The 15180-nt window shown below is 45.3% G+C and overlaps 1 protein-coding gene across 4 annotated transcripts in view; it reads right to left on the bottom strand.

Annotated features, from left to right (window-relative positions):
- LOC137377812 (interferon-inducible GTPase 5-like) overlaps positions 1-13058 on the bottom strand; it is a 31633-nt gene extending 18575 nt beyond the window's left edge. For 3 of the 4 annotated variants that reach the window (XM_068047888.1, XM_068047886.1, XM_068047889.1), the window contains exon 1: positions 12961-13058. The gene's annotated coding sequence lies outside the window, so the exon portion shown is untranslated. Of the gene's footprint in view, positions 1-9678; positions 9839-12960 lie in introns of all 4 variants that reach the window. The other variant, XM_068047887.1, reaches the window with a different exon arrangement.
- Positions 13059-15180: the final 2122 nt, after the last annotated feature.

The raw sequence follows: 15180 nt of genomic DNA, 5'->3' as shown, positions 1-15180 counted from the left end.
GAATGGGCAAAGATCTGGCAAATGGAGGATAATGTGGGAAAATGTGAAATTGTCCATTTTGGCAGAAAGAATAAAAAAGAAGCATATTATCTAAATGGTGTGAGAATGCAGAGCGGTGAGATGCAGAGGGATCGGGGCATCCTAGACATAAATCGCAAAATGTTAGTATGCAGGTACACTAAGTAATTAGGAAAGCTAATAGAATGTTATCATTTATTGCGAGGGGAATTGAATACAAAAGTAGGGAGATTATGCTTCAGTTGTACAGGACATCTGGAGTACTGTGTGCAGTATTGCTCAGCGTACTTAAGGAAGGATGTAAATACGTTGGAAGCAGTTGAGAGAAGGTTTACAAGACTAACACCTAGAATGAGCGGGTTGTCTTATGAGGAAAGATTGGACAAGCTGGGCTTGTATCTACTGGAGTTTAGAAGAGTAAGACGTGACTTGATTGAAACATATAAGATTCTGAGGGGTCTTTACAGGGTCGATGTGGAAAGGATGTTTCCTCTTGTCGGCAAATCTAGAACTAGGGGTCACTGTTTAAAAATAAGGTGGTCACCCATTTAAGACAGAGATGAGAAGAAATGTTTTCTCTCAAAGGGTCGTGAGTCTTTGGAATTCTCTTCCTCAAAAGGCAGTGGAAGCAGAGTCTTTGAATGTATTAAAGACAGAGGTAGATAGATTCTTGATCAGCAAGGGGATGAAAGGTTATTGGGGTTGGCAAGAATATGGAGGTGAGGTTACAATCAGATCAGCCATGATCTGATTGAATGACGGAGCAGGCTCGAGGGGCCGAGTGGCCTACACCTGCTCTTAATTCATACACTTGTATGTATATCCTTCTACTCCTTTCTCCCTCAAGTGCTTATCAAGTTTCCACTTAGATGTCCTGATCCAGCAAAATCTGGTCCATGCTTTTCAGTTTGATTCAGTTCATATCGTGACTTAACTCTCTTACTTTGGCTCTCCTTGTAAAGTTATTAAATTTCTTCCATCATTCAGTTGCTGACCAAGAGTTTCTGAACAGGGCTTAACCTCACTGCCAAAGCCACGTCTTCAGAGACTGGGCCATATTTTTCACGTGATGCCTAAGCTCAATCTCAAAATGTATTTGTGGAATGATACAGCACAAAAGGAGGCCATTCGGCCCATCCTGCCTGTGCCAGCTCTTTGGTCAAAGGTTGAAAACAGGTGCTAAATAGGTGCTGCGCAAATATGAAATGCCTGTTTGGATTTAACACGCAATTTTCGAACTAATTGATGATTATCATGGTTTGTCTTTGCCTGCAGGTGCTAACCAGAAACTGCAGGTTTTGCTCCGAATTGCTGATTAGACACAATTTTTGTGGAGTGTGTATATAGGGGCTCCTTGCACCCACTTCCACAGCAAGTGTGCAGTGCTCTGACTGGCACACAGCTGCATGTTGCAGGATGACTCAGGGACCAAGGAAGAGGCAAGAACAGATTAGCACATGCGGCACTGGAGATCCTGGTGGAGGAGGTGGAGAGGAGGAGGGATGTCCTGTAACCGTAGGGGGTAAGGACCCTGCAGGGGTAAGCAATGCTCCTGTCCACCGTGTTGCTCTACCTGGCTTCATCTCATTCCTCATCCAGACCAAGGGGGACCTCTAGCAAGATGCTGATGATCAAACACTCCCTTTCTCCTAGTGACTCAAATAGGTTGGAGTAGCAAAGCACTTACACTTTTACAGTGTAATCCTCAGAGACTTCTGGGAGGAAAATTTGCTCAGGTGTCAGAGGTGCGCTGATAGAGGGAATCTTCCGGGTGGCGGCCAATCAACAGATTATGTCCGCCGTCCAATTAAGGATGACAGGTGAGTTCCCAAGGCAGGAGGTCCAATAGGAGAGCCCGCAGCACTATAAAGATAGCAGCTCCACTGGCAGAGGTGGGCACAGGGAAGGCTGGTAGGGAAGCACGAGGGCATCTCAAAATGGAGGCACCCATTGACACCTGATTATATTTGGAGAAAACAAAAGGCCCACAACTCGTCAGGCCATTCGTATGGAGTGAAAACCCTTGCACAGGAAGGGTTATGGCCGAGGCTGTGAACTTTGCACTTTTGTGGCTCATTTATGGGTCCAGTGACAGGAGGCCCTGATGGTCCTCCTACCTGCTACAAAGAAAATGTCCCCAGCTACTATCAGCCTCCCAACACAGCGAGAGATCCCAGCGATGTCAGTAACCCGTCCCCAATGGGTCCCTTAATTCATCTAATTGGCTATTCATCACTACCAACTCAATGCGCAAGCTTCAAATTTTGCTCCCTGTCCTGCCTCCAAGCCCACCTCTGTGGGACCGGAAGATTCCACCCTGTCTGTTTACCACCTAACCTATTCGGTGAAAATTACTCCCCATATGTTTTTTAAACAGCTTTTAAAACGTCAAAGATTTTTATACAAACACCTCCAGGTCTCTTTGTTCTGTACCCTTGTTAAAATTGTATCATTTCATTCATATTGCATCTCCTCATTCAAAATGTACCACTTCACAATTCTCTCATTAATTTCATCTGTCATGAATCTGCCCATTTTCCTGGTCTATGTCCTCCTGAATTCGATTCCTGTCCTCCTCATTGTTCCCAACATTTCCCAGTTTTGTGACATCTGCAAACTTTGTAATTATGCCCTGTCTGTACAAGTCCAGATAATTACTGCATTTAAGAAGAGCAGTGGTTCTAATACTGCCCCTGGGGACACCACACTACATCCAGTCTGAAAAACAAACATTCACCACTTTCTGCATTCTGTCCTTTTTGTATTCACAGTCCCACTGTCCCTTTAATCCCACGGGCTTTAATTTTGTTAACAAGTCTGTTATATGTTATCTTGTCAAACACTTTTCTGAATGTGCATACACACATCAAGTGCAGTACCATCTGTGTTACTTCAATCAACTATATCAAGTTACTCAAATATTAATTGCCTTTAACAAACCCATACTGACTTTCATTTATGAGGCTATAGTTATCCAAATGCCAATTAATTTTGTCCTGGCTTATTGTCTCTAAAAGTTTCCCCACCACCGACTTCAGACTCACTGGCTTGTAGCTGCTGTGTTTATCCTTCTCTCCATTTTTAAACAGTAGTGTAATATTTGCAATCTTCCAGTCTTCCAGTACCAACTCCATCTTGAAGAAAGATTGGATGATTGTGACCAGAACGTCTGCAATTTCCACCCTTGCTTCCTTCAGTAACCTAGGATGCATCCCATCTGGACCATGTAACCTCTTTATCTCCTCTATCTATTTGTATCTGATTCAATATCACTACTTCCTCCTCCTTTGCGGCTACCTGAGCAGCATCTCCTCCTCTAATGAAGACAGATGCAATGAATCCATTTATGCTACAAACTTCAGCTTCATAGCTCTGTTGGAAGTGGTGCTACGAGGCCAGAGGCCCTCAAAATGCCTGGCACAGCACTTTGGCCACATCCGGTATGGTCCACATGGCACCCCATATGGGGAGGATGCTAACGTGGGCGTGCTGTGTATGCGCTCGGAGCTTTTACAGTAGGTAGATCATGATGTCAAATAGCGTCTTAGGCTAACATGGCCATCAAGCTCACTATCATTCACAACTTGTACAAGACCAGATCATTTAGGTGGGAGCAGACAACATTGTAAACATATTGCAATTCGTCTTCCATTGCTGCGTCCGAGAGGTGGCGGAGGCCATGTATGCAATGAAAGGAGAGTTTATCATTTTCTCTCTAACCAGAGAGAAGCAGGATTAGCAGACCTGTGACTTTGCCAGGGTAAGGAATTCCCAATGATTCTCAGGGAGGCATCAACTGCATACACGTGACTCTGTGTGTCCCACATGTCAACGGGAAGAAGCACAACAAATGCAAAGGGATCGACTCCCTGAATGTGTAGTTGCTGTGCAACCATTATGTCAGTGAATGGCAGCAATCACAATGTCTACATCCAGTGGCAGTCTGCCATTCTCACCATAATCGAGTCACCACACAGATCCAGAGGTGGATAGAGTGGATGAATCAAACTGTTAAAGATAGTCTGGAAGATCAGTTTGTCGAATGCTTTGAGGACAGTTTCTTGGAAAATATGTGATGGAACCAATTAGGGATAAAGCTATCTTAGATCTAGTAATGTTCAATGAGGCAGCTTTAATTAGTAATCTCACAATAAAAGATCCTCTGGGGAAAAAAATCATCATAATCCTTGTTAAGTTTGAAATTGCCATACTCCAGTCCCTAACAAAAATCTTAAATTTGAACAAAGGTGTGAGAGGAGAGCTGGTTAAGGTTGTTTGGGTAAATAGACTAAAAGGTGCAGCGGTAAATATACAGTGGGAACCATTTGAGGAAACAATGTTCACCAAAAGTACATCCCAGTGAAAAAAAACTCTGCAAGACAGATCCATTTGTGTCTTACCAGGGAAGGGAAGGTGAGTATTAGATTAAGAGTTGCAAAGAATAGTTACAAACCTGATGAATGGAGGAAGGTATATAGTGGAGTTTCCCAGGAGATGGTATTCAGCTGCAACTGGAGTATTATGTCAAATTCTGGGCACCAAACATCAGGAAGGATGTGAAGACATCAGAGAGAGTGTAGAAGAGATTTACAAGAATGATTCCAGGGATGAGAGACTTCAGTTACATGGGTAGATAGGTGAAGCTGGAGCTGGGACTGTTCTCCTTAGAGACGAGAAGGCTGAGAGGAGATTTGATTTGATAAGTCATGAGGGGTCTGGACAGAGTCGATAGGGAGAAACTATTCCCATTGTCGGAAGGGTTGAGAACCCCGATTTAAAGTAATTGGCAAAAGGAACAGAGATGACATGAGGAAAACTTCCTTCTGCAGCAAGTGGTTAGAATCTGGAATGCACTGCCTGAGAGTGTGAGGGAGAGACAGATTGAATCATGACTTCAAGAGGGAATTGGATAATTATCGAAAGAGAAAAGATTTGCAGGTCTACAGGGAAAAGGCGAAAAATTGAGACGAGCTGAGTTGCTCTTCCAGAGAGCAAGCTCAGACACGACGGGCCGAATGGCTTACTTCTGTGTTGTAAGCATTCTATGGTTCCAGGCACATCAAGCAATTAGGATGGCAAATGGCATGTTGGCCTTCATTGCAAGAGGATGGGAGTACAACAATAAGGATGTTTTTCTGCAATTTTACAGGCTTTGGTGAGATCACACCTGGAGTACTGTGTGCAGTTTTGGTCTCCATATTTAAGAAAGGATAAACTTGCATTGGAGGCAGTACAGCAAAGGTTCATTAGATTGGTTCCTGGGATGAGAGAGTTGTCCTGTAATGAGAGGCTGAGTAAATTGTACCTAAACTCAATGTAGTTCAGAAAAATGAGACATGATCCCATTGAAGGAAGCATACATAAGGTCTAGGCGGCTGATGAAAGATGAAGCTTTGAAAGAATATCGGGAATGTAGGACCAATCTGAAACGAGGAATTAAGAGGGCTAAAAGGGGTCATGAAATATCTTTAGCAAACAGGGTTAAGGAAAATCCCAAAGCCTTTTATTCATATATAAGGAGAAAGAGGGTATCTAGAGAAAGGATTGGCCCACTAAAGGACAAAGGAGGAATGTTATGCTTGGACTCAGAGAAAATGGGTGAGATTCTAAACGAGTACTTTGCATCGGTATTCACCGAGGAGAGGGACATGACGGATGTTGAGGTTAGGAACAGATGTTTGATTACTCTAGGTCAAGCCGGCATAAGGAGGGAGGAAGTGTTGGGTATTCTAAAGGGCATTAAGGTGGACAAGTCCCCAGGTCCGGATGGGATCTATCCCAGGTTACTGAGGGAAGCGAGAGAGGAAATAGCTGGGGCCTTAACAGATATCTTTGCAGCATCCTTAAACACGGGTGAGGTCCCGGAGGACTGGAGAATTGCTAATGTTGTCCCCTTGTTTAAGAAGGGATAATCCAGGTAATTATAGACCGGTGAGCCTGACGTCAGTGGTAGGGAAGCTGCTGGAGAAGATACTGAGGGATAGGATCTATTCCCATTTGGAAGAAAATGGGCTCATCAGTGATAGGCAACATGGTTTTGTGCAGGGAAGGTCATGTCTTACCAACTTAATAGAATTCTTTGAGGAAGTGACAAAGTTGATTGATGACGGAAGGGCTGTCGATGTCATATACATGGTCTTCAGTAAGGCGTTTGATAAGGTTCCCCATGGCAGGCTGATGGAGAAAGTGAAGGCGCTTGGGGTCCAAGGTGTACTTGCTAGATGGATAAAGAACTGGCTGGGCAACAGGAGACAGAGAGTAGCAGCAGAAGGGAGTTTCTCAAAATGGAGACGTGTGACCAGTGGTGTTCCACAGGGATCCGTGCTGGGACCACTGTTGTTTGTGATATACATTAATGATTTGGAGGAAAGTATAGGTGGACTGATTAGCAAGTTTGCAGACAACACTAAGATTGGTGGAGTAGCAGATAGTGAAGGGGACTGTCAGAGAATACAGCAGAATATAGATAGATTGGAGAGTTGGGCAGAGAAATGGCAGATGGAGTTCAATCAGGGCAAATGCGAGGTGATGCATTTTGGAAGATCCAATTCAAGAGTGAACTATACAGTAAATGGAAAAGTCCTGGGGAAAATTGATGTCCAGAGAGATTTGGGTGTTCAGGTCCACTGTTCCCTGAAGGTGGCAACGCAGGTAAATAGAGTGGTCAAGAAGGCATACGGCATGCTTTCCTTCATTGGACGGGGCATTGAGTACAAGAGTTGGCAGGTCATGTTACAGTTGTATAGGACTTTGGTTCGGCCACATTTGGAATACTGCGTACAGTTCTGGTCGCCACATTATCAAAAGGATGTGGATGCTTTGGAGAGGGTGCAGAGGAGGTTCACCAGGATGTTGCCTGGTATGGAGGGCGCTAGCTATGAAGAGAGGTTGAGTAGATTAGGATTATTTTCATTAGAAAGACGGAGGTTGAGGGGGGACCTGATTGAGGTGTACAAAATCATGAGAGGTATAGACAGGGTGGATAGCAAGAAGCTTTTTCCCAGAGTGGGGGTTTCAATTACGAGAGGACACGAGTTCAAAGTGAAAGGGGAAAAGTTTAGGGGGGATATGCGTGGAAAGTTCTTTACGCAGAGGGTGGTGGGCACCTGGAACGCATTGCCAGCGGAGGTGGTAGATGCGGGCACGATGGAGTCTTTTAAGATGTATCTAGACAGATACATGAATGGGCAGGAAGAAAAGAGATACAGAAGCTTAGAAAATAGGCGACATGTTTAGAGAGAGGATCTGGATCGGCGCAGGCTTGGAGGGCCGAAGGGCCTGTTCCTGTGCTGTAATTATCTTTGTTCTTTGTTTTTGTTTTGAAACAGACAAGATTCTGAAGGAACTTGACAGGGTAGACACAGAGGCTGTTTCCTCTGGTTGAGGAATCTAGAACATGGGAGCACAGCCTCAGGTTAAGAGGTAGATCATTTTAGGACTGAAATGAGGAGAAATGTCTTTACTCAGAGGGTTGTGAATCTTTGGAATTGTCTACCCCAGAGAGTTGTGAAAGCTCCATCATTGAAATTGGTAGAGTTTTGATATCTCAGGAAATCAAGGATACGGGGAGTGAGCAGGAAGTTGGAGTTGAGGTAGAAGATCAGCCATGATCGTACTGAATGGCAGAGCAATCTTGAGGGGCCACATGGTCTACTCCTGCTCCTATTATGTTGTTAAGAGGGATACCCTGTACACAGCTGATGACTCCCCTCTATCACCCAACCCCACCAAGACACCAGGCCTAGAACGAGAGCTATGTTGCCACCAGGAATGTCATACAGCAGATCATCAGTGTTCTGAAGCAACAGTTCTGCTGCCTGCAGCACTCGGTGGGAGCCCTACAATACTCACCAGAGCAGGTGTACAAGTTCATGGTGCTCTGTTCCTTCCTCCCAAACATCACTATTTTGAGGGTGCAGCCAATGCCACCAGGCAGATGGAGGCCACCTCAGGAGGAGGTGTAAAGGGATGAGGAGAAGGAGGAAGAGGAGGAGTAGGAGGAGGAAGTGGAGATAGAAGGGAGGAAGTATTCGGGATCCCTCAGTCCAGACTTGCTGTCTGTGAGCATCTACCAAGACTCTGGTTCCCTCAGGATGTTCTCCCTTCACCACCATTGCTCCGATATTTCCCACCTTCCCAACTATCTGTGATCACATAGAAACATAGAAAATAGGAGCAGGAGTAGGCCATTCAGCACTTAGGGCCTGCTCCGCCATTCAAAAAAGATCATGGCTGATCGTCTAATTCAGTACCCTGTTCCCGCTTTCTCCCCATATCCCTTCATCCCTTTGGCATTCAGAAATCACAGCGTCCTCTTGGCCAAAATCTTGCAATAAAAGCCGCCAGCAAAAACTTCCTACAATATCCAATAACACATTGAATTATAGAAATAAAATGAACTATTCACCCTTGTGCATTCCATTGGTGTCTGTCTTGAAGGTGCCATTGCCTGTCCTAGTGTTCTTTCACAGTGTTGCCCCAATGGCTGTCGCACGGCAGGTGGAAAGCTGCTGACTTTCACTGAGGAGACTGTAGGTGGACTTTGCAAAATTCCCTCAAACAACTTCAAGCCCAGAAGGCCTGTGTTCAGACTGCACAACCTCAACATGGGTGGCAGATGGCTGGGCTGGCTGCCTGAGGATCAACAACAGGAGCACTGGCAGAGTGGCTGTGATGGGGGCACGAATGCGGTCGTCTTGAGAGAGGACAGCAGGTTCAATCACCATGGAACCACTGCCACTGTCCTAGGGCAGACCCTCAGCAATCCTGATAATCTGTTGGGAGGACAGATTACTGCACTGCTCTGAGGACCTCCAAGCCCTTTGAGCACTGAAATCCACAGCTATGATAACAGCAGTCTGAGCCTGCATGGTAGCAAGCAGGAATCTCATGACTTCAGTCTGAGCTCCCACTGCAGCACTGAGAATTTGCGTCATTTTTGCCGATGCTGCAGTGGGAGCTGAGAGCTCAGCCACCAGACACTGCACCAAGGATGGGTCAGCAAGTGCTGTGATGGAGCTGTCCACCACTTGCACACTGGAAAGGATGGGCTCCAAGCTCTGTGTGAAGACCTGTGTGAAATAGGGTCAGGTCTCCTCCATGCTCATTGGCAGCAACAACAAGCGGTCTGCAGGCCTGCCAATGCACCAAGCATCTGGGCATGCATGCTCATCAGCTTCTCCTGTTGGGCAGCCCATCAAAATCCTCATCTGAGTCCCCTGTAGCAGAGCTCATCTGTGATCTCACCCTCTGGTAAGCTGGCACACACACTGTCCTTTCTCTCAGCCTTGCTGGAGCTCACTTGTGCCTGGTGATTCACTATATACTGATCGTGTATCTATGCTACCCTCGAAGTTATGCGCAGTGCCAGTATCTGAGCTGATGGCTGCGAGTGTCAGATCAAGTGGTGATGCTCTTTCATCAGAGGTCTGCTGCAGCTCTATCCTTCATGATTAGGCTGCACTGGCTGGCCAGGTGACAGTTCTTGGGTATCTGAAAGCAAAAATGCAGAAGGGGAGGGTTGCGATGAGGGAGTGAGGATGGGGATGGACGTGGAAAACAAGAGGCCCATGGTCACAACATCTGCAGCTTACACTTCATACCCGTTTGCAGGATGAGGGTGAGGTGGTATTTGAGAAGGAACATAAGGCAGGAACATACTGTCGTCCTGAATATTCTCTGCAGCAACAGATGATGTGGCCTCAATCATAGCCGGCCCCATGATGGTAGGCACAGTCGCCTCCAGTGGGCTTAGGTCTTGCAAGCGTGCCTGTCGTCCTTCGGTTCTGCTCGGCTCTCTGCGGTTATAGGCCACCTTGTACTGCAAGAGAGAGGGAAGAATGTTATCAGTTGTGTAGCACTGTATTTGGGTGATGTGTCTGCCATAACTGAATAGCTGAAGGTTTGTAGAGGCTGTGAGAGCCAGGTATGAAGCTGTCATCATTGGAAGGTGTGTGAGGGTGAGGTGGATCATCTGAATGTTAGACCTGAGTCTTGACTGCTAGGGATTGCTAATGGTTAAGTGATGGGGGTGTGATGTATCGAGCAGTGTGAGAGGTTGGGGGTGTGGTGGGTAAGAGACATGCTTTGAAGTTGCATTCAAACTTCTTGTGGAACTGCTGTCATGTCCTCAGCATCAGACTCTGTGAATTGACCTCTCTGGCCAACTTCTCCCTTTCCCTTCTGAGGGTGTTCTTTGAGGGCCTCCTGGCTCCCCATGGAAATATGGTCTTCTCCTCCTGTCGAGCTCCTGGACTAAGGCCTCCGACACATATCCAAGAACCCTAGGAGCCCTATCCCTGTCCCTACATTGGGATTGTTTCTTTCTACAGACAGTTCCTGCGGAGACAGTCAGCAGCAGCTTCCTTACAATCAGTGCAATTCCCCTTTAAGAGGGCATTTTGCCTTAAAAGATACAGGCTAGCTGGAACCTGAAAGCCACACATGCTGCTGGTCCCCTGTTTGAGCTTTCAGCCAGTCAGCAGTGGGCGGGTCACACCTGTCTGAATGCTACATCATGGAAATGAGGAAGTGGTCCAAAGTCTGTGTGTTGCCTGTCGCGACGGGACAGAGTATGGGCTGAAAGTGAATCATGACCCCTGGAAAGGAGAGCAAACCAATTTGTAACCCTTAAAACCTGAACCATGTCCTCTGCCTCCACAAGAAGATTTCTTTTTTGATTCCTAATTGGCCCCACTTGTCCTTTGATTACCCTTTTACAAATTACATGTTTTTAAAAGACTTCAGGGTTCCCTTTTATGCCAACTACTAATCTATTCCCATATTCTCTCTTTGCCCTTCTTGTTCCCATTTTTAGACCTGTTCCATACTTTCTACATTCAACTTGGTTCTCTGCTGTATTATGAAACTTACAATTGTCACCAACCTCCTTTTTCTATCTCATTTTAATCTCTATATTGTTAGTCATCCAGGGAGCTCTAGCATTGAATGCCCTTTCATTCCCTGTTATAGGAATGTATCTACGCTGTACCTGAATTAACTCCTCTTTAAAGGCCTCCCATTGTTTAATTCCTGCATTGCCTTCCAATTTTTGATTCCAATCCACCTGGACCAGATCTCTTTACAATTCAGTGAGGTTAGTCCTCCTCCAGTTAATTATTTGTATGTTTGATTGTGCCTTGTTCTTTTCCATAACTATTCTAAAACTTATAATATTATGATCACTGTTCCCCAAATTCTCTCCCACTGAAACATGATTCACTGTCCCCTCTTCATTCGCCAGAATTGGGTCCAACACTGCTTGCTTCCTCATTGGACTGGAAACCTGCTGATCAAAAATTTGTCTTGTGTACATTTCAGGGATTCATCCCCTCTTTGCCCTTTGCACTGTTACTATCCAAGTCGAGATTCGCATAATTGAAATCCCCCATTATAACCATGCTGCACGATGATACATCTTTCTGTATTTTCCCTGCAGATTTGCTCCTCTATCTCCTTCTGACTATATGGTGGCCCACAGTATATACACAGTAGTGTAATAGCTCCTCTATTGTTCCTTAATTCTAACCAAATGGATTCCGTATTTGGTTTATAAATTACATCAGTACTATTATAGTTTTGTCGATTGTTTGCCATCCCTCTCCTTTTTCCCTTCCTTATCCTTACTGAATATTTTGTCGCCAGGAATATTAAGTTCCCTATCCTCCTCTTCTTTGAGCCCGGTCTCTGTTATGTCACTATATCATAGTTCCAAGTGACGACTTCAGCCCACAGCAGACTTCATTTACCACACTTGGTGCGTTTATATACATGTACTCCAAAGCAATCTTATAGTCCTTTACATTTACTCTTGTCTGATCCCTCCTATATCTGAACTATTCTTTACTCGTGTGCCAATTACCTCTCCCAATCCCCGGTCGTTTATCCTTTTTAATAATTCACCCTGGTGCTCATCCCCTACCGCCTTAGTTTAACTTCCTCTCTGGCTTCTGAAACTCTGACTGTAAGAATACAACTCTTCTGGCTTTTCCCTTCCTCATGTAAAATATTCTACACTCTTTCAAGTGATGTTCTTTACCGTCACATCAGGGAAGCAACACACCATGCAGATAAGCTCTCAACTGGACTGCCCTGAGGTGTAGTTACCCTCTCTGGTATTCATTACTGAAAACCAGTTTGAGAGTGCCACACTCACGGAGGATTCCAGAGAAGAAGTTGAAAAAGAAAATGATGCCACAAAGAACCAGCCTCAGACATGATTTGAGATTTCTGGGTTGCCTCTCAAACACATTGGATATTCCGGCCCCTTTAAGCAGCTACAGCAAAACTGGAATTTCCCTCCTCTCCAGAGGCAGGGACAGTAAATATCACTGGGAATACACTCTGAATAGTTAGTTAATCACCACACTTGGAACAGGGTCACGGCAGGGTTGCTCAGTGACTCTCAGCCATGAGAGAAAGGGAGCGACTATTTGTAAACATATTTAAAATAAATGCCTGTGTGAAAATGACAGACAGGAATATTATGAATGTGCTAAGTGTTAATGCATTAATATAAAACTGTAATTTCTCATTTAAGAGGAACTATTTTCTTGGAATAATTAAACAGACAGGGAAGGAGAGACAAAACATGAGGAGAGTTGCCCTTTTTGTTGCTGATTTTTGAGATGTTTCCAATGAGTTTCCTCTCTCTGTACTGACGGCAAAGCCACCTCTCCTGAGAGCAATCTGCACATCCTGTTTCTTGTGAGGCATCACTTCACTGTTCTGATAAATAAACAGCCCTCAACATTTAATCAAAAGACATTTGTTCCAGTTTGTCTCCCTTGTAACAGTTTCACGTTCACTCACTTGCCTGTAGAACTTGGCAGGAAACTCCTTTTAGAAATTTGTGTTTTGAACACCCAAAGCTTGAAGAGAAAAGGAGATTTAGACAATGAGGGAATCTATACTCAGGTTGTTCTTTCATTTCTTGGTCCTTACCTGCACTGTTCCTTGAAGGAGGAGAGTCTATCAGTGAAGTTCTCAAATGTAGAGTGACTGGTCCTGCTGTTTCAGTCTCTCACTCATTGGTGACAGTGATAAACTGGTCTAATAACAGAACCTTTTATACTCAGTGGAGAATTCCTGTACACTGTCCAATGAGAATCAAGCACAGTGGAAGCTCACTTGTTGCCAGAGAGATTTTTCATATTCAGTTTCTGATTCTTGGAAATATGTTTTGGAGTTTTATTTTCACGGAATACTGAATCAGTGAATCTTAACCATTCTGTACAGCTGTATGGAGGACTAGACTGAGAAACTGTACCCAAGAGCAGGCACCTGAGTAACACTCCTTTATAGTGTGTGCTGTATTGTATTTCTATTAGAATTATAGGGCTGGATTTTGTTCCCAACGCGTCGCCGGGTTCCATGGCGGGGAGGCTGGAGAATCGGAGAGGCAGGGGCCGCCATGGAACCCAACACCGGGTTTGCCGGACCCGATTCTGTTGGGGGCGGGATAGGCTGATGTTGAGCTTCCCGTCCAGAGATTGATGGCCAATTAAGGACGTCTTCCCACCACCACTGGGATCTTACCAGCGGCGGTGGGAAGCGGGGGGCCTCTGCCATGTGTGGAGGAAGCCTTGGAAAACAAGCCGCCGTCCCTGCCGGGTTCGGGGTGTGTCCCTCCTTCGTGAACAGTTTGTGGATCACGGAGTAATCCCCCGCGAACCACTGTACCCCCGGGACACCCCTCACCCTCCTCTTGCAGCTAACACCCACCCCCCAGAACTCCCATGCCCCTGACCCCCAGCCAGGGCCTTCTGGACCAGCCCCGGTGATCCCAAACCCACTTACCTGCATCCCAGACTCACCTCCATCTTCACCACAGCAGACCTCCTGCAGTACGGGCAGTGACCACCGCTGCTGGTGGCACTGCCAATACTGTTGAGTTGCCAGCTCTGTGATTGGCCAACGACTCTTGGGGCACGATCACCATCCCGATGAAATGTTTAAAGGGAAGGGATCCCACCTCCTTCAACTTTGACCCCAAAAGGCCAGAGGATCGCTCCAGGGGTCAGAAAAAATGCAGAGGTGGGGTTCCCCTTGCTTATCCAACCTTGGGCCTGGAGTCCCGCTTTCTCCATAAAATCCAGACCATAAAGTGATACAGCAGAGAAGGAGGCCATTCGGCCCTGTGTTTCTGTGCTTGCTCTACCACTCAGACAGCATTCACTCAGCTCCTTACCTCTCATTTCCCTTCTTTCCCAGCATTTGGGTGCCAAGGAAATTTACCTCAGCAAAGGTGACAGCTAGTCCTCAAGGACAATAAAAACAAAATACTGTGGATGCTGGAAATCTGAAATAAAAACAAGAAAGGCTGGAAATACTCAGCAGGTCTGGCAGCATCTATGGAAAGAGAAGCAGAGTTAATGTTTCAGGTCAGTGACCCTTCTTCAGAACTGGCAAATATTAGAAATGAGCAGGATGGATCCCCCACCCCCACCCCCCCACCCCACCCCACCCATTTTCTTTTTTTCTTTTTTTTATATATTTATTTATTTATTTTTTGTTTTTATTATACTTTATTTCATCTTAGTTTGTTCAGTTTGCTTCCCCACTGTTTATTTTCATGTTTGTACTTGCAGCTGTTCAGTTTTCAGTCTGTTAACACCCTATCTGTATGAATGCTTTGTCTTTCAACACATCATAAACATATTGTTTGCCTTTGCTCCATGACCTTCTGGTCAGCTATTCTGTGACCTTGTCCTATTTACAACTTCTCCTTTGTTATCTCTTGCCCCACCTCCACTTTACTTGTTTATAACCTTTTATGAAACATAGGAACATTGGAACAGGAGTAGGCCATTCAGCCCATTGAGCCTGCCCTGCCATTCAACATGATCATGGCTCATCATCCACTTCAATGCCTTTTTCCCACACTATCATCATATCCCTTTATGTCGCTTGTATTTAGAAATCTGTCAATCTCTGCTTTAAACATACTCAATGACTGACCTTCCACAGCCCTGTGGGGTAGAGAATTCCAAAGATTCACAACCCTCTGAGTAAAGAAATTTCTCCTCATCTCTGTCCTAAGTGGCTTCCCTCTTATTTTGAAATTGTGTCCCCTGGTTCTTGACTCCCCAACCAGGGGAAACATCTTAGCTGCATCTACCCTGTCTATCCCTTTAAGTATTTTGTAGGTTTCAATGAGATCAC

Source organism: Heterodontus francisci, chromosome 15 (assembly GCF_036365525.1).
Source record: "Heterodontus francisci isolate sHetFra1 chromosome 15, sHetFra1.hap1, whole genome shotgun sequence".
Taxonomy (NCBI): domain Eukaryota; kingdom Metazoa; phylum Chordata; class Chondrichthyes; order Heterodontiformes; family Heterodontidae; genus Heterodontus; species Heterodontus francisci.
This window is presented reverse-complemented; position numbering and strand designations above follow the sequence as displayed.